This window comes from Amphiura filiformis, chromosome 18 (assembly GCF_039555335.1).
Source record: "Amphiura filiformis chromosome 18, Afil_fr2py, whole genome shotgun sequence".
Lineage (NCBI taxonomy): Eukaryota > Metazoa > Echinodermata > Ophiuroidea > Amphilepidida > Amphiuridae > Amphiura > Amphiura filiformis.
In genome coordinates this window covers 52,361,031-52,382,857 of record NC_092645.1, presented here as the reverse complement: position 1 = coordinate 52,382,857, position 21,827 = coordinate 52,361,031, and positions in this window count along the sequence as shown.

Genomic DNA, 21,827 nt, shown 5'->3' with positions numbered 1-21,827 from the left:
CTCATGAATTCATCGTAGGCTTGTACATCTTTGGTTTTGAGAATTGCGAGCAACATGTTAACCCTTTCTCCAAGTCCATGTATATTCCTAATCTCAGCCACCTCTTCATCGCTCAGAACACACCTAGATTTGAGCCGCATAAGTATATTGTTTGTGTTCAGGTTATCATGTAGGATATCCTTTGCGTCATCGAGAATTAGATTGAACATCTTAATTGGGTTAGCACTTGGTGTTTGACCGCCTACAAATAATAATAACAACAACAATTAATAAGAAGAAGAAGAATGAAGAAGAAAGAAGGAGGAAGTAGAAGAATAAGGAAGAAGAAGAAGAAGAAGAAGAAGAAGAAGAAGAAGAAGACGAAGAAGAAGAAGAAGAAGAAGAAGGAGGAGGAAGAGGAGGAGGAGGAAAAAGAAGAAGATGATGATGAAGAAGAAAAGGAAGAAGAACAAGAACTAGAAGAGGAGGAGGAAAAGGAAGTAGAGAAGAAGCAAAATGATGCCGACGATGATGATGCTACAAATTGAAGATGATAATGACATACACAGGTAAGAGATCCTCTTCACCTACCAGTCCTACTGCCTGATGATGCTGCTGCCGATGATGCAGTCGGGGATGCAGCTGTAGCTGAAGAACTCAGATCAGTAGTATCTGCGTTATTGGTATTCATGGTGCTGCAGCTAGCTACTGAATCTGTTGTTTCGGCAGTATCTGCGGCTGGCAGTTGACTGGTCTTTTTAGGTTGCGATTGGTCTTCCATAATATGTTCTATATACACCTCGATTGCGTCTGGATCATTGGGTTTCCTTTGAACATTAAGGGTTGCTAAAATGCTGTCAACATTGTCATCTTTTGGGGTCAAAACAAAGCGACAATATGCATTTCCGGGTCCTTTGTTGATACTCTCAGCATTTATGTTCTACAATATAAAACAAGGCAAGGAGGAAGATGTAGCAAATTATTTCTTATTCTTCAAAGAAACCATGTTGTTGTTATCACAATGTTTTTGAATAATATATTTGTAGCACCACCAAGTCGTCCACCAATCAGATGGAAGGACCAAATTCAGAGGGACCTGGGAAAGTAAAGACACAGGAAGCGGACAACTGAATGGAAGCAGGGGGAAAGGGGACACAATGTCCTGTGCAGCTATGTCAAGTAAGTCAATTTATGTTACTTTAATTGAACTTGTGCTTACGAACAACGCTAAGACCAAGACTGTGGACATCAGAGGTAGTTATAGTCTCATTGAACTTTTTATATGATCTTCATTTAGTAATTTTAGGCAGAGACTTAATTTACTTCTGCTTACGAACAACATAAATAAGAAAGTAGTCACTAAGACCATGACTGTGGACACCAGAGGTAGTTATAGGCTATAGAAAATGCAAGATCAATAATAACTTTTTTGTTTGTAATACGAGTGAAATCATTAATAAGCTGGCTGAGAGTGAAGGTTAAAATCACTAAGAATAAAAATAGCGACTAGAGAGGCAGAAAACAAATCAAGAAAAAGAAGTGGGGGGGGGAGAATGATACAGTGATCATATGAGGGTATAGATGAGCATAAAGAGGAGAGGGGAGTATATTTATGTTGAAAGCGTAAAATACAGAGGATTTGTTGTACCTCTTCTTTGAAGCTATTTGATATGTGAAACAGAGAAAATGATACACTTAATAGATTAATCAGGTTTGTAGATATACATTAATCAAAATTGATTTTGAACGTATCGTATCCAGACTGCAGAGAGTGTATTTTCAGCTAGGAAAGGATCATACACATGACTTATGTAGTGGAACCTCGTCTCTGTTCATGACACGCACCGACATCGTCTGGTAAATAATTAGGCCGTATGCAGACTCCGAGTATTAGACGTATAATATTTGATGTAACATATCTACGTTTATATTTAATCTAGTCCCATTCTTTTTCCAGTAATATTTTTAATATTCATCATTTTCTACCCCGGTATACAAAGATTTATCGTCTGAATATCAAATCGTGCATAGCAGATTCACGTGTATCGATCCCGGGTAACGAATGTTTGATGACGTAAAATCGATAATATGTTACGTATAATATCTGGTAGAAATATATTATCGATTTTACGCCATCAAACATTCGTTAGAACTTAAACATTACTGGAAATAGAATGGCAATAGATTAAATAACGTAGATATGTTACATCAAATATTTTACGTCTAATAAAAAGTATACGGCCTTACATTGCACGACAGGGACATTAAAATCAATACCCGGGATCGATACACGTGAATCTGCTATGCACGATTTGATATTCAGACGATAAATCTTTGGATACCGGGGTAGGAAATGATGAATATCTCCTGTAATTTTTGGTTTCTAAAGAGGCCAATTTTAAGGCTTGCACTTGAATATACGTGTTGAAAGAATATGATAGTCGTTAGCTTGCGTATTGACAAAGAACCGTGCGTTTTGAACTCAAAAACGGAAAAAATTCCGATTTTATATGTACAGAACACTCGAGTCACGGAAGATACTTACGTCCACGGCGAATTCACCGTGACCTTTCCAGCCATAAACCCGCTTATTGAACATGTTGAAGATTAAACCGATATATGCAGTACTAAACCATTATATAGTAATCTATTGTCCAATGCAAATTTATTACCACCTGATAATATTGATCCAATGAGCGACCGAATTTTCCGCTACGGACGACTAATCCAATCGATAATGACTCTATTGACATGTACGAACAGAGCCCCACTGACCGAGTTTTGGGATATTTTTCACTGGTTTGCAGCTGTTTGCTGTCATTTACTCATCAAGGCGGAGTACCGTTATTATAAGGACTATGCCAATTATTTAAAGATTGACATGTAAAGAATAAGCCATAATTGATTGACAGAAAGTACTAAATTTGTACCTATGACGGTTTTATGACGCCAATCTTCAAAATACGATCAAAAAATGGCTGCCCGGTGAAGTAAAATGTGCATTGGAATAACACGGCGAGTTTGGATAGATGGTAGGATTTTTTTTTAATAAAAATGTATGTTCCCCGTTATTAAAGCTTGTACCGGATTGAAGATTCAGATATTTGGAAAAGAATAAGTAATTGAAACAGAGAGAAAGTACTAAAATCATAGCTTTTATACTTTTTGATATATGATACTAACTAGTTCATCCCCAAATAGCTACGATACAGCGCTACCAGTAGGGTTCAATTGCCTATTGTGAGTGTCCCTGTGTTGTGTGCATACATGTAGTTAACAATAACTGCATGATGACGGTACTATAGCGCAGCGTAGGCCACTTGTGCAGGCAGTCTAAAAGCAGATGACGTACCATGCTCACTAACATCTACAGAGGTCAGTCACCAGGCTATTGTCAATAGCTTTAGTCGGATGTCCCTCGGCCCATTATGCGTGTCATAACTATTAAACAGCTCGGAACAAAATGCGTGGCTATTGGCGATTTCTGCCATGAAGATATCGGGGCGATGACACTGTGTGACATTGGGTCCTCGTCTTCTGATCGAAATGGATTCTTTGACATGTCTAGCAATGGCATCTGTCTCAACCAAAACTGTCGTAGACTTCTTCGTAGTCCACTTGCTCATTTTGCATACTCTAGTCTGGCCATTACATTTAAGCATGAAACTCTGATATGTATTAATTTGTGTGCAATTGATAGATTTTCACATCTGATCTTTTCAGTCATCGTACTCCCTCTGTTTGTTAGCTTCCCAAGTGGACTACTTACTTTGGATTGCAGTTAACGTTAACATTCTTAACACGGGTCTCTATGTAAAGATAGGCCAATTTCTGGCCTACGAAAATTAGCCATGATGTAATGCATCTTTAAATGGATCTGGCTTGTGATTGTAAATCCGCCTGGCACTTGCCATTACCATTTAACTACATCGTACACAACAATCTGTGGAATTTGCGAATGTTAAACTCACACTTGGTGCACGGACGTACGTTTAGCGCGTCTTATAATTCCATGATTTGTGCTTGCGCTTATATTGGATTGATAAACAAGCATGATTGACAGGGAGAAGTCTTGCTAAAATTCCAAAGTACATAGTCGGATTTTTTACTCGGGCTTCCACGATCAATAAACTGGTAGATTCCGAAATCAGAATTGTTCAGTATTTAAGTGAGCCACTATAATAATGCAAGATATGTTGCTTATATAGGTCTACGTATACTTTACTTTTACTGTCACTAATTATATAAACTCTGTATAACCATTTTACTATTGAACACTATAATTTTGATAAAATTCGACTATGGCATAGTCTAAAACTGTCGCAAAATTCTGTGTTCGGCTTTAATGCAATGCCACTTTGATTATTCGTCTTCTTCATGGTATTTCGGTCTTAGTCAACGTCTCAAAAACAAACTTCAAATCACTCAAAATAAAATAGCCCATAGTATAAACTAGGGCCGTAAATGCGAGAAATTAGAGAGATTGCGGAGAGGCGTTCACTGCAAACGCCATACGGGTTACGGATTTCTGCATTTTGCGGTAGAACGTCATAGTCCCGTTCACATCCAAACTAGCCTCCTACACAGCCAGTTTGTGTCGGTCCTAACGCTCGTCGTTCCTAGTATGTTCGTGATAGCCGCATAGGGCGAGTTTTCCGACAGGAGTCTTATTAAGCCGTAGTCTTAAGGTGGCCTTGAGGCTACTAAGCCTAGCCCGCTCTCGAAGCCCGAGTCTTAACTCTAGCCGGATTTCTTCAACACAAATTCAACCTAGTCTTAGTGGCCTTGTAGGCTTAACGCTTGACAACCTCGTCCCTTTCAACCAGCGACTTAATTGTATAGGCTGTTGGAGGTAGATGTACATAAGCTGTGGTCCTCACGGTTTACCGTACTAACAAGGTTGCCGTCTCATTATCGCAATGTTCCCGGCGCAAAGACTAGCCTGGACCCGCGGTCTTGTGCTTGGGCTTATACCGTACACAACTTGATGCAAGAATATTGTGTCTGTTTTTGTGTCTTTTATGTATTATTTTATTTCCACTTGACTTTTATGAGTCCAACTTGTATGAATGATACGTCTATGCTTTATACTCTTTGCATCCCAAAAAGGGTAAAACTGTAAGCCTAATGAAAAGGAATCTGTGATTCCCCTAAAAGGAAAGCAACCAACGTGCTATATACTGCTGATATCAGTAGTCTTCTCAGATCTCACATGAAGTTATCTGTTGGTACAATATTTATAATTATTTAAGTAGAAGATATAGCAATATTATATGCATCTTATCCGTAAATTCAGTTTTAATACTGCATGCATTATTGTTTCGTGTCAAATATTTACTATATCTTTACCAATTTTGTCCTTCTTCTATTGTATTAAATTGATGTCCAACCTGGTATAACTTAGGCACTCCAAAATAATATTGTAATAGGCCTACTTATGAAAAGTACGAGTATCAAACTATTAAGGCTTGGATAGGGACAGGTGGTGTCATATAGGTCTTCATGATGATGATGATAATGATGATGATGATGATGATGATGATGATGATGATGATGATGATGATGATGATGATGATGATCATGATCATGATGAAAGAATATATATTCGTTGTTAAAAACCATCATTCAAAATGAGTAGGTCTTATGATAGCAACAGCTACTTAAAAAAATTCAACTAACTCAAATGAACACTAAAATAAAATGCTGAAATGTTCAACTAAATCGAACAATTACTTACCCACAGTGGCGTAACTAGACATTTTCATTTGGGGTGGGGTGGGGGAAAGTGGGGGCAAACATAATAAATGAGGGGCAGGCATGCTGCTGTTGGGTTTGTAAGGGGTGGAGTGGGTCTGAGGAGTTATGGGATCTGCTTGGAATGTGTCCCCGGAACATTGGCGTAGATTTCTTTTTGACATGGGGGGGCGGAGGTGGGATTGAAAAAAATTATGGTACAAATGCCATATTTAAGGTATTAAAGCTGGTGACATATATGCCAATGGTACAAAGGTGGGATAAATGCAATTTATTTAACCTTAAAAATTGAGTTTTTAAGGTTAAAATGACCAAATAATGAATAACTCTCAGAAGTAGGCCTAATTTAGCTTTTTTTCATGGGGGGGCAAGAGCTCCCGCTTCCCCCTAGTTACGCGACTGCTTATGTTAATTGAAAGACCGTCAAAAATATGAAAGATAAACTTTGCGTTACAATTTAAATAATTTGTAAATTGAAATAGACCAAGGCTTACGACCTAAGACCTGCTCTGAGGCAGGGCCAAGAAAAGCCGCCGTAAGCCTGGTCTAACAGGCTTGCGTAGACTACGGCTACAGAAGACTGATTTCGAGAAATGCAAATTTTACTGAAGCCTGGGGCTAATCCTACAAGCCTGGCCCACGGGCTAACGAAGCCTCGAGGCTATTGTAGCCGTGCTTCGGGAAATACGTTTTCAGTTAAGCCTGGTCTTACGACCTCTTAAGCCTTGAGGCTAGACAAGCCAATTGCTAAGCCACCCGTCGAGAAATTCGCCCATAGAGTCTGAACCAAGACTACGTGTAAACGCAATTGCAATCATGATGGCGCTATGCTGAGACAAATAATCTAAAGGTAATTCAGTATCGAAGTTACGTAATGTTACTATGTCAACGGGATCACGCGCTAGAGTAATGAACCACGATCGAAATGATCACCACATAAAGTATATGGCACTCGAAGGCATACCAAAGTAGCGTGATCCGGTAACCAAGAGAATTACGTAACCACTTCGATGCTGAATAGGAAGCACCCATTGATTCACCTTGGGTGCATCGAACCAGAGAAGATTATCTTCTTTCATCGAACTGCTTTCCTCGGTATTGATATGCAAATACGACTGGCTGTATCTATAATGCTCTAAGCATTTAGTCCAGACATGGAAGTAAGAGACATGGAAGCTGGTCGATCCAACACCTATTGAATTATTTACGTAACATTCTATAGAGGGTCCGTATCAAGCTATTGTGATAACAATGTAGTCAGCGTGTCTTTGATGTGGATCATACTTGCCGCCTTTATTGCCAGTTCGTTTTTTTACAGGTTTATTATTATGAGCAAAAATCGTGTTTTTTCTTGATTATGTTTCAAGTATGTTGTTTATATTCGGAAAAAAGTGACACGGATGTTAGATTTGTAATCCATAATTACAGAATTTCAATCAAAATATCGAGTTCAACCCTATACTTACAGATTTTCATGAATTTCAAAATATTGGAAATCATGCATTTACTTCTAAACCGCTAATTTGCCGTAAAATTTGATATGCGAACTTGGTACATGCGTTACATTATACAATTAATCCCGCATCTATTTGTGTGCCCGGGGTTGCCCGAAATTGCTGTTGACCAGAATGTTCCAGGGTCGGGTATTATTTTTACATTCTGCGTAAAATAAATTGTATTTCATTTCATTTTCTGTTTTAAAACTGCTATCTGAGAGTCTAGCATATATATACATTTAATCGGTAGGTTTTTACATAATTACATACCTTTAATAAAATTTTATAAATTAAACTGATAGCATTCTGATCATTACGTAGGGATTTTATAAAAATCTGTTCGTGTTCATAAAACTAGTCATGTACTGCGGTAATATAACACAGCCCATTGTCAGGACTTAGTACACGACTTCGTACTGCTATTGATTTTTAAGCGGGAACTTTGATTTTAGACATGGTACACGTTGACCATGCATTGACTCAATTATTACAATTCCACCTGTACTTCTTTTGTTCAGTATCGCGGCAAGTATGATACTCACTTTGATGTAGTATTTGACCAGCTTCCATGTCTCTTACTTCCATGGTTTAAGTGACCGCAGAAAGAAACGAACAGGGTGTCAAACCCAAATTGAATTACCCACGGCAAGCCCGCAAACAATCGACTAGTGAGCAGTCCAAACCGTCATAACAAGCCAAGCAGTGCAACAAAACCATGTAATGAATTAGGACAATGTTACATATCTATGCAAGGAGTGTGATACTATTGCTTGACATGTCAAAGAATCCTTTGCGATCAAAGACATGAGGACCCAACGTCATGAACAGAGACGAGGGAACCAACGAGTATAATCCTCTCCTGACTAAAAATACACTCTCTACAGTCGGGATACGTCTATTCGGACGTAATGGACGCACCATTTGATTTTCAGGGAGGCATGGGAGTTTGGGTCGGACGGATTATTTATTTTGGCCGCCGAAGGTGGCGATTTTTGTGTGTCTATTTTAATATATTACTTTATGCAGAGTTGGGTGGGGGATTTTTTCGTCTCACCAGTGGGCGATGTTTTTTCACCCCACCCCACCTCACCCCGGAAACGAAGTGGTGTGCCCCTAAAGATCATCCATCATCATTTTGATGATGCCTATCGACCATGATAGGCGAAACCGTTATTAGCTAGTAAAAAAATTAGTTTTGTTCAAAATAAATTTTCTAAAGACACAATAGTACTTACTTTAGGAGTTTCTCTAACTTCCCATGCATCCATATCATTTTTGTCCTTGACTTCTTTGAGGTCGATTTCCAGCTTTTTGTGTCTACGAATGTCATAGACCTGTGCAGCACTATCTAGACAACGTACACGATTCATCGCTGCCATGTCGTCTTCAATATACTACACAAAATATTGAGATGAAAACTACCTCTAATAATGCTGATTTTCCAAAATATTGTTTATCTGAATCCACAAAGGTATATTTAATTTGCGTTATTAGATAATCGTTAATCGATACGATGCCGCAAGAGTTTGGCAAAAATATGGATTATTAGGATAATATATAATATATAATTTCTAATTTGTCATTAAAAAAGGCTATATATTATAATTATAGCCTATTATGTTAATGATTTAGGAATTTACGAAAATTAACATTTTGTTCCGGTTGGAGGGAAAACGGGATCCAAAAGGGCAGATTTTAAATGAATTCGGTCCAGAATTTGCCTTAATAATTCTTTTCCAGGAGAAACCCGGCTTCTTCTCTATTACCACCTCCTGCGGGTCACCTATCCCGGATGTCATACATTTGTTGTTGCATACCATATCTCCGCTTCACCGTATAATTAAAAATAGTTCACTTTTTGTCGGACTCGGCCAAAAAAGAACTCGGACTCGGACTTGTCAAATGTGAAATTAATAGCAATTAGATCTCAAATTTGATCAAAAATGTGCTGACCTCACCCCGGACCTCACCTAATATATTGTAGCAGTATGTATCAAATTGAATATATGAATACAAAAGCCACCCAAGTCCATACTTTGGCCAAATTGAGTTAAGCATGGGAAATTGTTGCTATATATAGGCCTGTCATATGCATGAAAGAACAACTCAAATTCATCCTCTGTGTCTATTGAGCATGTGAAAAATAGCATGTATGAAAGAATCACCCAATTCCATGATTTGAGTCTTGTAACACATTGATTGAAATCCAGTATGTATAAAAGTCCACTTGTAACACATTCATTGCTAGAGGGTGACTTTTGAACAAAAAAATGGGTTTAATAAAGGAAAGTGTGTGGTTTATATTACATGGCAGAATGCTTATCAACAATATACATACCTGTGTGCTTTATTTTGTATTATCTCACTAGTGGTAATCTCATTCTAACATTGTTGTCTTTGTATATGATTCAAAAAACCACCCAAGTCCAAAATTTAAAACGAACCCCACGAAGTCCCTGAAATGCTAATCGTCATACCTAATACAGGTTAATCCACTCATTTGCACGTAAAACTTACCACATTGACCAGGTAAATCTAACTGAAGGAATTAAAATGATACACGGGTTTTTCTCTCAAAATCACTTCCCATGGACTTGGGTGGCTTTTGTATTCATGTATTCAATTGGTGCAAGCGTTTTCTTTGTTTGGTATCTTTGATATAAAATCCACAAGTTCAATTTGAACATGGTATTTCCGGACTCGGGTCATAGTTTTATTGGAGTCGGACTCGTCACCCCGGACTTGGACTCTAGTCTGGACTCAGACGCAACAGAACTCGGACTTGGTTCGGACTCCTATACATGTACAAATCGACTCAACACGGCTCAGAATCGGATGCCCGCTCGGATGTAGTCATGGCAGTGGGCGATAGGTATGATCTTTAATAACCAATAGAACAGTATTAAGTTTCATATCAACAGGGACTAATATACTGAGATTGGAAACTCTTCTTTGCCGTGCTATACATCATTGTGTCAGTTGTCCAAATACTGCTTCCCTGTCATAGTTAGATTTTTACATAGTGATTTGACCTTGATATAAGATAATAGGCCTATCTTATTGAATCAAGCTTTGTAAGCTTATTCCTTTTAACAAGACTGCATTTATCTTTAGATATTCTACTGAAATTTTTTTTAAGATTTCAACTCATATTGCACTAAAATGTTGAACTTCAGCAATTCCAGTGATGCATTGTGGTTAATCGGTAGCCGATACAATAATTGTACATGGTAGAATGCGAGTTTCCAATCCCTTCATTATAATTGTCCTGGGTTTTTCAATATTTAATTACCTTAATATTGAAGCTTTCCAAAGCGTAAACTGTAAGTCCTATTGGTTTTGTCTTTCGTAAGTCAACAGGAATAAATGGCAAAATCTTCACTCGCAGCTTACTTTTTCCAAGGACACACTTGTAGCAAAAATGCGCCATACGAATCTTAACTACGTCTTTTGATATGAATGTGTTTGAGTTACAACCTGTCGCACCATCATAGTCGAGTTGCCAGTTCGCATTTTGTCCTGAAAGTGATCCATTTGAAATCGTTAATCATTTCATTGACATAGATAGTATGATATGCATTTGGTTTAAATTTGTACTTGAACGCATCACCTGTTGTCTTTGTCCAGACTTCAAGGTCCTTCAGAGCCAAATCAACTGCCGCATGTTTCGCAGTCAATGACACAGGTCTCAAGAACTGAAGCCCATCAGGTTCTAATCGCACTATTGGTGCAATGATGAACTTGTCGTCTAGAGGTGGGTGGTCTGTCTCTAGTGAGACGATAGATAATGTTATCTGTGTTGGCTTCTCCAATGCTCCTGGTGGAATACCCAGCTGTGCGATGTTGTCATCAAAGCCTAGAGTGCCCCCTTCAGGTCCAATGAGCTCTGATATTTGATCTAGATTTTCTGGTGCTTCGAAACTCTCGCTTGATGTTTCACTACTGCTGTCGCCTGGTGCTTCACCATTGCTGTCACCTGGTGATTCACTGTTGCCATCGATTGACTCACTTAGAGCCTTACTTTTGATGTCGTATGATATTTTGCTACCTATTAAGAAATGATACATAATACTATTATGTAGATATTGAGACACATTGAATTCATGTAAATTATTGTGCAGCTTTTTTCCCTTTCAAATTGGCGTTGGAAAGTCTAAATTTCGGTTAATGCAAGATTCAAGAATCATAACAAATTTTAAAAAAAATACAAACAAACAAAAATGTTTCACTACTGCTGTTACTATGCATTGTTGGTAGTTTTTCAGTATATTCTTCCCCTGGTGTCTCATTGTTTCTGTCGCTTTGTGATTCACTTTTGCTGATGTTTGATGTTCATATTGGGAAATAATACAAGGAGAATTTGGGACCTACAAAATGTTGTATGTCGTCTTTTGATCAGCTAGTAAAGATTGTGGGGGCACAGCTGGCATAGGTTTTACTTGTCTCACTGTCTAAATTTCATTAAATCTCAAAACAAACAAACAAACCAAATCAGACAAACAGCTCAGCAATTATTTCAAGACGCAGACAGGTTTCAAGGCGCATCCTTGTAATATCAAGCGGGAGGGCAAACCGGAGGTAGGGGAAGGGATATCATGTGGTAAGACTTGATTCAGGCAAAATCAGGGAAAAGGGTGAAAACCAAAAAACAACACTTTATTTTTTAAATTTATCTGGAAAGGAGGGAATGATCGTGTCAAGCGTAATTTGTTTTATAATGACTATGAGGAAGCTGGTTTGAGAATGGTGGACATTGAAGCTTTTTCACAAGCTCAAAAACTTTTTTGGGCAAAACTATTGCTTGATCCTGGTTATGTCTCTGCTTGAAAATGTATTGAACTAAGCATTCTCAGTAAATTCCATGAAAATACATCTCTCTTGTGGAGAGCAAATGCCCCTAAGGCCGTTCTTTCCTCTTTGAAAAACTGCCAGCTCTCTGAAACCATCAGGACTTGGTATATTTACAGGGATAAAATTAAGCACAATATGGGTCTTGGTGAGTATCACTTACAGGATCTGCTGTGGTGGAATAAAGATATTCGTCTAATACGCAGGAGCTTCTTTTGTTATCCTGAATGGATTGATGAGGGTATTTATACGGTTGCTGATCTGGATCGGGGCTATAATTTTGTTAAGACATTTGAGGATCTTGTGATCGAGTTTAATATTCCCATCAAACATAGGAGAAAGTATAATTCCCTTATGAATGGTATCCTTCTTGACTGGTTCTACAATCCTCCTAATGTTGATGTGAATATATTTGATGAAATTGTTGAGGGCCTGATCAAAGCTGACAAGGCAACTCGTCATTGCTACTCTGTTCTAAAATCTTGTAGTAAAGTTGATCATGCTGAAAACTTTTGGACAGAATCCTGTGATTTAGCTGAGGACGACATTAATTGGTCCGATATTCATGCCAACAATTTCAAATGTTCTATGGATACTAAAATCAAATCCTTTTACTTCAAAATATTCCATAGGGCTATTTGTACAAATGAATTCCTGCATAAGATAGGCAGAATTACATCTCCCAATTGCTTCTTTTGTGACAGGTCCACCGTAACCCTTGTGCATTTATTTTGTGAATGTACTATTATCACTCCTCTTTGGGATAATCTCTTGGTTTTCATCAATGATATCACTAAGGAGAATCAAACCTTTTCCACATTTGAGAGATTATTTGGAGTTACTAAGGACGTTTCTCCTCATAGTACTGGCATTAACTTTTTATTTCTCTTTCTTAAATTTTATATTCATAGATGCAAATTTCAACAGGTGGCTCCTTCTCTTCAGAATTTCCGCAATTTTGTTAAGCTTAAATTCAACATTGAATACAAAATTGCTGAGAAAAATGGCAATCTTGGCAAGCACTTTAAAAGGTTTTCTTTCGACATCGATAAAATTTGATTGTGTTTTTTTTTCAAGTAACTTTTATATTATGTATATATCATGGCTAGATTTTTTAAGTGTGTGAGTAGAATATGAATCGTTTTTTCTTGTTTGTCTTCTGTCCTTTTGTATGTTTTGTATGAGTGTGGGTGTTCGTTGTCTTCGTCCATAGTCTTTGCCTCATCTGTCTCTCTTTGTACCTGTTGCTCAAAAAGAATATTTTGATAATGTAATTATTGTTCATGATCGTTGGGAACTGATGGCTCATTATGTATGTCTTTTCTCCCTCCATCAGTTCCAAGCACAGGGAAAAAAAATTGGTAAAAAACAAACAATCCCTCTGCCAAGAGCAACTTAGACTGGTGTTTGCTCTTTTGTGGCGACCGGAGCGGTTACGCACCTGAATAATAATGTTAATTGAGATTTACCTCTTGCAACATCAACGTCTTCAATATTTGAAGGAAGAACTTCTTTTGAGGTTGATAAATGTTTTTCATACGATGGCTGATTTGATCCTGGCCACATTTGTATCACTCTTTGTCTCATTTCGTCTGTCACAGGCGAAACATAGATACTTTGCAGTTCCCTTAACTAAAATGTAACAAAATGTGAATGACGGGAAAACAGACATTACAAAAGGAACATCAGCAACAACTCACCTCACCTCTTCACACTATGCTTAATTTTCCCCACATCCCCAGTAATTGGGGTACAGAATAAGAATTTCTAAATTCTTATCTCACGGCCCAAAGGCTAAGAGAGTTAACTTGTTATATTGATTTTTGGGAGTTTTCCTCTTTCCTTCGTTCTGTTTCTTACTATTTCTACCTTACTTTTTAACTTGATGGGCCAGTATGTTTTAATAGGGTAAGCTAGCTTGTGCATTTTGCAGAGGTTTGGACAAGAGTGTTTGGACCATTTATTTTCAATGAATCCAGGCGTGTGTCCCTTGCGGACCATGAAGGTAGTTCCCTTCTACCTTCATGTGCGGACCAACCTAGGTTAACTCATCAGCAAACAAACACGGGTCTAGGTTTGAAATTTGAACAGATAATAACGTCCCCAAAACAGACCCGGTGCACTTTTTGTTAACCTAGGGAGGTGCTGGTTAAAACCTAAATCTGCACGAGTCGATTGAAGTGTGAACATAAGTTATATGAGCTACACGCATTAGACCAAGGAAAGTTCTGAAATGGAACTAGTCCTTAACCATGTTAACGTGCGCGTTGGCATACCTTGGTCCTTTTTTGTTGGCATTCCTTTGAGGTCCTTTTTTGTTACCTGTCCATATGAAGCTTTGAGCTTCTGCTTCGTTCCTCCATTCTTGTTCAGGCGTACATTATTCTAATAAATCTATTTTGTTGATTCACAAAACTCAAGAGTCGTTCAACGTTAGACCATTCTTGTAAGTACTAGTACAATCATAGTATCCGATAAAAATATATAATTATTTAGGACAATGCTGGCGTTTATTAATGTCATGCTATTCGATATGTGAGTTTCAATTTGTGATTTCATTGTTATTCGTGTATTAATCATGTTCAACTCACTTTCGGTCCCTTTTCCCGGTCTCGAATGTCTCCATGTAGGGAAATTGTTGCACGAGTGTGCTATCAAGTTAAATCAAAACTCAGCATTGTGAATTAGACTCGAAAGTTGATCACAAGTCAGAAATGAAAGTTTTATGAGGATCAGAAGTTACAAATGCTTTTGATAATTGTGTTTATAATCAGAAGAATGCATATTTTCCAAATGAAAAGAAAGAAAGAAAAAGAAAGAAAGAAAGAAAGAAAGAAAGAAAGAAAGAAAGAAAGAAAGAAAGAAAGAAAGAAAGAAAGAAAGAAAGAAAGAAAGAAAGAAAGAAAGAAAGAAAGAAAGAAAGAAAGAAAAAGAAACAAAGAAAGAAAGAAACAAAGAAAGAAAGAAAGAAAGAAAGAAGATTCACCAAAAGACCCACTGCAGTACAATACTTGTGCTACCTTAAAAAAGAACATATTGCTATCTGTTGGACATTTTGTGTAAAGAGGGATACATATCGTACAAATGGAGAGGAAAGGTAATAATGATTAAAAAATAGAACAACAAAAGATTCGAACTCATGACTCTTAAAACCTCATAGTTCATAAGTCTTTGATTCGTCTGGAGAATTGTAAGTTATTCAATGCACATGGCCCGTGGCGTGGTAGAAACCTGACCTGAAACGTCTCAAATAGACATAATTTCATCGGTGTACTACAAATATATATGTTGGCAATGTATTTAGGGTTATGAAAATAAACTTGCAATTTTGATTCATGCACTCTCCCACGGTGAACAAAATTTAGATAAGAAAATTACATCAATTTCTTTTAACACTGTTTGTGTCCACTGTTAGGCCATACTGGTATAAATAAATTTGCACGATTGACAACCCCGTTGACAACGGCTCTACTACAGTGTAGTGGTTTTGTTACTGCATTGTGATCATGAGGTCTAGAGTTCGAGTCTCATTGTCGACGACTTTTTTCCTTTGAAATTCTATATCCCCTTTTTAAATTTCAGATGACACCTACGACGGCGGAGTTTATCGATTCATATTTTTTTTTAATATGATCAATAATGAAATCTGTGAGATTATAAATTAGCAATGCCTCATTTCAAATATTTAGTTTTAGTTTTGGTTTTGGTTTTGGTCACGTGGTTTCCTATTGTCCTGCCTAACCACTTGAATCATAAGATATCGAACTCATTGTTTCTACCTTTTGTTTAAAACCGAACATTTGTGTCAGTCAGTTTCGGTTTTGGTTTCAGTTTCTTATAAGTGGTGTGAGTCGTAAAATTATTTGATTTGAAGTTACCTACTCTAAGTATACAAAAGAAATGTTTAAATTTCGCAGTGCAATATTCACGAGGAGAGAAATCGAGCATGGTAATCTACATTGAAAGACGTGGTTTACAAAACCGAATAAGCCTTAGCTAATTCACCTGTGAAAAAATATAGACCATCGAAATAGTTGCATTCGACATTACAAAAGGGGCGACTATTGTAATTGTATAGGTGCTATAAACAAAATCGATTCATGTCCTTAATCCCATGTACCAGAATCGATGGAAGGCCATTATATGACCTCTAATAACCTAATGACTTTTACTGAAGCAATTTTTACTGCAAAAAATAGAAGATAGAGGGGAAAAGAGATTGTGTGGGGGGTGTGTGTGTGTGGTGGGGGGTGGTTGGAGGGCAAGGGGGATATGGGCCGGGAGAGAGAGAAACAGATGAGAGAGAGCATTGGAAGTGAAAGAGAAGGGGAGGAGAGCTCGAGATGAAGATATCGAATGTAGGGGAGGAGGAGGGGAAAGGGGTAATTTAGGGAAGAGGTGGTTATATAGGGAGGGGAGCCCCCTCTTAAAGAGGTATGCTTCCCGGGGATAATAAACTTATTCATAATCAAATCATCTCCATGCATCGTTTATGTTTCATACACACAAACAAATCCCCCACCCCGCCCCATCCTTCAATATACGCGCATGTATATGATTTCTAGGCCTAGAACTCGTGAGTGTAATATTCCACCTACCTTCGACAGAGAGCATCAACTGTCGTCCGCGGATAGATTTCCGATATCAATCATGATAATAATTATGTTAGCACAATAGGCTATTGTATACTTCTGGTTATATACCCTATACTGTGTCCTCCCAGCATAATAGTGTTATGAATGCAGACCAGATCAGCTCTACTTTTTAATCCCTTGATTTTTGGTTTCTGAACAAAAGAGAAACCAAAACTAAATATTTGAAATGAGGGAATGTCTCAAGATACTGGTAATGGCTTCCTCACATTTTATATACACCCATAATAACCAAATAATGTAATGTAGGTGTATTGCATCAAAACAAAGTAATCATAATATAATATTTCCTTGTGAAAAAATTGAAGCTCACATTAATTTCAGTGTCAAAAAACCATTTGTGACAGGTTGTTGACAGGTTAATTAGTATTTCCCATTCATTTGGATGAGAAAATTCCATAGAAATGAGAAAACTCTCAATTCTCATAGTTTTGTCCAATTCTCATCAGTTTGAAAGAAATATCATTTTAAATTTCCACTAGTGACATTTAACTGAACTGACCCATCTCTAAGGAAAGGTAATAAAGCAGTAACTGTCAAAGTGCTGGAGTAAGCGGAGGAGGGCAAGTACCCGTAAATTTGACAAATTTGTGGTAAATCAGTTTATTTCAGGCAATTGAGCAGTATCTACTCCCTTTTACTCCCTCCCTACAATGCTTGTGTAATATCCTCACTCTCTATGCTGCTGAGTGCTGGACACTCACAGAGAGGGATGAGGCTAGACTGGACTCTTTTGACATGCGCTGTCAACGCAAAATCCTTTGAGTGATATGGTCACAACACATAACTAACAGACATACAATCTAAGACCAAACAGCCCCAACTTACATCGGACATCCTGAAACGCCACCTAAAGTGGTTTGGACATCTGCAGCGAATGGAGAAAGACCGCACCCCAAGAGGCTCTACCTTTGGAAGCCAACCCATGGAAGACGCAAATCTGGTCGTCCAAAGACATCATGGAGAGACGTCATCCACAGATACATCTCAAGTCTGGACCTAGGGTGTACTGTAAAGGAGACTGAGGTTGCAGCTCTTTACGGTAGGATTGGAAGCATCTCTTAAGCCAGGCAGCAGGTGCAGAAATGCATGACGCTGACTGGTAGGTAGGTAGGTAGGTAGGTAGGTAGGTAGGTCGGTACTCCCTTCACCCCGTTAATTTGGCAGTTGTTCAAATCTTGCTTCCACAACATGTAATCTAAGCCTGGGAATTGTAAACGAAATTCTTATAGGCGGGCAAAAAAGATAACACTTACTCCTAGTACCGGTAATCTAAAGAACGGCGTGGACTTGAATTCAGAGAAGAAAACCCCCACTAGAAGCTGTTCGCAGTCATGGTAAACTTCTCGAACACTGAGATGTTGGCGTTGATATTCCTTTCCTCCCAACGTAGCATCGTTCACAGTTTGCCAATACTTGAATATCTAAGATGTAATACGAAACGAGACTTTTAGGATGGGATTTGAATAAGATAGTTGTACATAAGAATTAGATATTTTACTACATACAACTTTTGAATGGAAATTTTTGAGCGAGTCGTGGTGATACATCAGCCTTAATATGATATGAAGAAATAAGTAAATAAATCAGACAAATTAATAATTTAATAATTCAAAAATAACATCAATAAGTAGGCCTACACTAAAGCTATGGGCGCTCCTGACTTTGAAATCACCCGAGTTATATAAGGACTAAATATTTGATTTTTGCATCAAGTTTTAGTCTTGCATCCAGTGGCGTAGCCAGGATTTTAGTGGGAGGGGGCAAAGCCAAATTTTCGTCCCAATTTAGGGGGCGAGGCCAGATTTTCGTCCCCATTTAGGGGCAAAACCAGATTTTCGTCCTCATTTGTCAATTTTTTGGCCCATGTTTGGTAATTTTAAGGACATTTTGTCCCTGTAAATTTTCTGCGGAGGGCACTCTGCCCCCTACCCCACTACGCCACTGTTTGCATCAGAATTAATCAGTTGTCAAATATTTTGAAATCACGGTTTAACGGATTGGAAGGAGGGAAGGGCTTTGTTAAATGAGGGAAGTTATGGGGTAAAAAACAAGGACAACCTTTGAAAACAAATGAAAATGGCAAATTTTCTGGGGAGTTTTTGTCTCGCAAAATAATTTTAAAATAATCAAGAAACGTACCTTCATAAAAAAAAAAAAAAGTAAGATATTAAAGGGTCATTTCGTGATCCACAGCCTCATCCCCCACTTTTTTCAAAAAAAGTTGAGATTATTATACTGTGATGTGCCCTGAGTAATTTGATTTAATTTAATTATTTAACTTTGTTTACAAGCTGAAAGTATTTCATGAGATGGGAAACCCCCTTGTACGTGCAAGATAATGGTGTGGAAAGTCGTTTTGGAATTCCCCAAATTATTGTAAACAAAGTCAGAGCTATGTTTGGAACTTGAAAGCCCCAGTTCATTATTGCACCATCAGGAAAACACCCCAGGAAGTGATGTAATGTGAAAGGTGAATGTGTATAATTAATATTGGGAAATCCCAAGATTGCAGCAATGTTGTGAAAATGTGATTGAAGTAATGGTTTATTAATAGATGATGGGATTTTTTGCATGAGTACTGATATAAAAAGCTGGAGGCTTTTGTGGGACTTTACAGAATGCCATGGGAGATTGAAAACTCCACATGTGTGTGTGGTCTTCGTGCTTCAAAAAAGAAGTACATTTTAACCAGTTTATATAGCCAATAATTGAGCTAATTTTAATACAGCAACGAAGAAGACAGCGAGCACACAAAAGTGCTCTTCCTCATCAAAGGATTAAAAGTTCTTCTGTCAAATTGCTGGAGTTTGCTGGGTTTGTGAAGGCCACGCATCTGTCAAAAAACAGCGGAGCTGTGTTAAAGAAACCTGTTCCCTGGAGAAAGAGAGAATGGTGAAAGAAACACCATTTTTGGAGAAAGCAGCGCAAGGAGATACATTCGTGGAGAAAGCAGCGCACGGAGATATATTTGTGGAGATAGCAGCGCAAAGGAGATTGGAGGAAGCATCATCATTTTCGTATGAGGATTTTATGTGCAAGGATTTATAAATGCAAGTGTACGATGGACGCTGATTTTCGCAGAACAAGTGAATAAGGATATATTACATCAGTCGTCCAGAACATTGCAAGAACTCTAGAATCACCAACAAGAAGACCGCTGGTTAAGTACCGATATAATAAAACTGATTGTGTGATTTTATTGTAATTGTTGTTATATGTACCAAGCATACTCTATTTTCAATTAAAGACTTAGATTTGTTAGCTTAAAATCAAACAGTGTATTTGTGTTGTGCATTCGTGTGAGTTCGGGTAAAAGGTGATTTTGGCCTTGAGTCAAGTACAACTCGTAACAAAAATTGGGGGCTCGCGTCCGGGGGAAATACACTGTAAAAAAAAAAAAGTTGACATTAATATACTGAGTCTTGAAAGTGAAAGTACAGTATGGCAGAGTTCAAAGCAGAAGAGTTTCTTGAAACTATAGATTGGGAGAAATTTGATAAGTTGAAGAAGCCTGATTTATTAGCATTTGCCATACATTATGACTTGAAAGTTAAGCAAGCTACAAGAAAGCAAATAATCAAAAATGCCTTGATTGATGTTTTGGTCAGGGAGGACATTTTGATGAATCCTATTTGGAAGAGAAACTTGAAGTAGAAATTGGTGGGGACTCAGCATTTAAGTTGAAAGAGTTGGAAATTCAGTTAGAATTGAGGAAAATGGAAATGGACCAAAAGAAAATGGAAATGGATCAAAAAGAAAAACTGGAAATTATCAAGTTAGAGAATGAAAAACAAGAAAAACAAGAAAGATTAGATATGGAAAATAAAGAGAAACAAGAACGGCTAGACATTGAAAAACAAAAACTAGCAATGGAAGAAAAAGCACGCCAAGAAAAGATGGCGCTTGAGCACCACAAATTAGAAACAGAAGAAAAGGAAAAGGTAGCAAAATTGGAACTTGAAAAACAAAAATTGGATATGGAAGAAAAGGAAAAACTAGCTAAGATTCAAATGGAAGCACATTTGAAAGAAAAAGAAATTGAGTTTGAACAAGAGAAGTTAGCAAAACTAGGTGACAAATACTCATCAAGTTTCTCCTCAAAGTCAAAGTCAGGGTTTGATGTTACAAAGTATGTAAAGCTTGTGCCTAAATTCAAAGAGAAAGAAGTTGACGAGTACTTTCAACATTTTGAAAAGGTAGCTACAAATTTGAAATGGCCTCCAGAGCATTGGACCCTACTGTTACAAAGTAGTTTTGTGGGGAAGGCCAGGAAACTTACTCAGCTCTACCAATAGAGAAGTGTAATGATTATGAAGAAGTCAAACAGGCAGTTCTCAAGGCATATGAACTGGTGCCTGAAGCATACAGACAAAAGTTCAGAGATTCAAGAAAGCAAGCAGATCAAACCCATGTAGAATTTGCTAGAGTAAAAGAACAAATGTTTGACAGATGGTTTGGGTCAAAAGAAGTCAAAGATGATTTCGGCCAACTTAAGCAATTAGTTCTTATAGAAGAGTTCAAGAAATGTGTCCACGTTGACATAAAAACTCATTTGGATGAAAGCGCTAGCAAAATTAAGACGCTAAACGAAGCGGCGACAATGGCGGACGACTATGGCTTAACTCACAAATTGAATGGGAGTAAAGTCATAACAGAAGTTATTCAAACAGGTTCAGCCATAATCAACCTAGAGCAAATCAGGGTGGTACACAAGAAGTGAAACCTCAGTCTAATTCACAGCATAGTGCTGGTGGTAGAGGGACCCCAGGGAGTTCAGGTAACAGAGCAAAATTTGGGACTGAATTTAAAGCCAAAGTAACTTGTACTCATTGTAAGAGACCAGGGCATACGATGACCCAGTGTTATTTCTTAAAAGGCAGACAAGATGCACAAAAACAGCAGCAAACTGCTAGTAATACTGTAGGTTGTGCAGTGTCACTTGAGTCAAAGAAAAAAGTCAGTCAAATCAAGAAACAAGAATTCCCACAAAAGGGAGGTGAGACAGACAAGGTGTGTGAAGAATTTGAACCATTTGTGTTAGAGGGAGTAGTATCACTTGGTGAGAATGGTAGTCCAAAGCCCATCAAGATTGTGC